Source organism: Engraulis encrasicolus, chromosome 24, assembly GCF_034702125.1.
Source record: "Engraulis encrasicolus isolate BLACKSEA-1 chromosome 24, IST_EnEncr_1.0, whole genome shotgun sequence".
Taxonomy (NCBI): Eukaryota; Metazoa; Chordata; class Actinopteri; order Clupeiformes; family Engraulidae; genus Engraulis; species Engraulis encrasicolus.
In genome coordinates this window covers 16322148-16324647 of record NC_085880.1, presented here as the reverse complement: position 1 = coordinate 16324647, position 2500 = coordinate 16322148, and the positions used below count along the sequence as shown (strand labels likewise).

The 2500-nt window shown below is 39.4% G+C and overlaps 1 protein-coding gene across 1 annotated transcript in view; it reads left to right on the top strand.

Moving 5' to 3' along the window:
* Positions 1-2500, top strand: part of cxcl12a (chemokine (C-X-C motif) ligand 12a (stromal cell-derived factor 1)) — a 22638-nt gene that overhangs the window by 19605 nt on the left and 533 nt on the right. The gene's annotated exons all lie outside the window — the stretch shown is intronic.

The following is a 2500-nucleotide window of genomic DNA, read 5'->3' as shown; positions in this document are numbered from 1 at the left end:
AAATGAAGTGATGCATAAACGATACTCTACTCTACTGCATATGTTATGGTTTTGCCCAAACTGTGTCTGCCACCACCACAATAGATTATTTTCTGTAATGTGATAACTTTAGAATAGGTGCAAGAGTTTGCACCACCTCTTGTGTTCTACCACTCTATAATAGGTACATGAACTGATAAAGTGTTAAAGCCTTACACTTTGAAGATTGCTGACTTTGTTTGCATTATAGGTTTTGTGCAGATGGACAGATATGTATGAAATGTTCTGTGCTAATACTCTTCAATAGGTACACTGATTGAATTCTTGAGGCCTCAAATAGGTAATACGGCAGTAGCGTTATGTACAAATCCAAGGCTTTTGAGGGGCTTGGGCCAGGATTTCAAGATTGCTAGACAGAAAGTTCACTTGATTTGTTAATTCATGGACATTGTTATGATTGCTCACTTCAAAGAAACTAATAGTTGATGACTACTTCTAGCTGCACAAGGTTTTCAAACAAACTGCAATCCTGCACCCAATGCAAGTTGTATGGTATATCTTGCCTGGTTAACACAAGTTGATCTCACAAGTAAAGTTGTGATTTACGATTGCCCATGGCAGTTTATAGGTCGTTAAGAATGTGGTATTTGGCATATGTGTAGCCCATATCCAATCATGTCAGTAGTACAATATCTATTCAAACAAACTGCAGCCATCGCCTTTACACCCCTACTCATTCTCCTGATTGCACCCCAAGATCTGGTACCCTCACTGAGGGATGGAATCCATGCTACATTTCAGATCAGAACAATTGTGTAAAGTAGTAGCATTTCACAGACTATGGTATATACTATGGCCAACATCAATCAAACTGCCAATAATGCCTAATTAAGATTGACATTCACTTTGAATAAATGGTGAATGGCACAGTTGGAACATGATGGCCATCAAAAAGTCAACTCAGGGTATATAAAATATAACTTGAGTGAAAAGTTTACATGTACAGTATTAGGATTCATTTCTAGACCATGATAATGATTTGAAGATTTGGCATGTGTGTGTGTGTGTGTGTGTGTGTGTGTGTGTGTCTCTCTCTCTCTCTCTCTCTCTCTCTCTCTCTCTCTCTCTCTCTCTCTCTCTCTCTCTCTCTCTCTCTCTCTCTCTCGCGCGCGTGACAACCATTGCCGTACGGCAGTCTGCCCACTGTGCACAGCTGGTGTGTGACTGTGTATGTATGCGTGTATGTCTTTCTTCAAAGCGCTTTGAGTAAACTTCATAGTTGTGATACTGTGCTACATAAATACACATTGCAATGTATTGTATTGTAATATGGGTCAGTCATATTTGATTTTTGTTCATGGCCCCTAATATGAATAAGCATGTAAAGAAGTAATGTGTAGGCCTACCAATTGTCATGCTTTTACCACAAAGTACCAGGTAGTTACAGTAATATTGGCTGGCCATATTTGATTTGGCGGCCATCTTGAAAACAATGGTTTTCCCCCCGCGACGCCTCCAATGCTAATATTAATCAGCATATCAAGGACATGTGTACCGATTTTCATGCTTTTACCACCAAGTGTCAGGTAGATTCATTAATATGGGTTGGTCATATTGGATTTGGCGGCCATCTTGAAAGCAATGATTTTTTTTGTGACTCCTCCAATGCTAATGTTAATCAGCATATCAAGAAGGATATGTGGACCGATTTTCATGCTTTTACTACCAGGTCTCCGGTAGATTCATTAATATGAGTCAGTCTTATTGGATTTGGCGGCCATCTTGAAAACGATGAATTTTGCGCAACGCCTCCAATGCTTAACTTAATCAGCATATCAAGAAGGATATATGTACCGATTTTCATGCCTTTACTACCAAGTGTTAGGTAGATAGGTAGATTCATAAATATGAATTGGCCATATTGGATTTGGCAGCCATCTTGAAAACGATTAATTTTTCATGACGCCTCCAATGCTAATGCTAATCAGTATATCAAGAAGGATATGTGTACCAATTTTCATGCTTTTACTACAAAGTGTAAGGTAGATTCATTAATATGGGTCGGCCATATTGAATTTGGCGGCCATCTTGAAAACGAATAATCTTTCGCGACGCCTCCAACGCTAATATTAATCAGCATATCAAGAAGGATATGTGTACCGATTTTCATGCTTTTACTCAAAAGTGCACGATCAAATCACCCATCCGCTGGACTAATTGTGCTGCTGCACGCCTTTCTCAGGACTAATGGAGTGTGTGTGTACGTGTTGTTATTTTATTGTCTCGATGTGTTTGTATGTGGTAGTGTTTGTCTCACCCGTGTGTGTGTTGTCGTGTTGTTATTTTTGTCTGGATGTCTGTATATTTGCTTGTGTTTGTCTCACCCGTGTGTGTGTGTTGTCATTGTGTTATTTTATTGTCTCAATGTGTGTGTGTGGTAGTGTTTGTCTCACCAGTGTGTGTGTGTTGGCGTGTTGTTATTTTTGTCTGGATGTGCGTGTACATGATTGTGTTGTTCGGT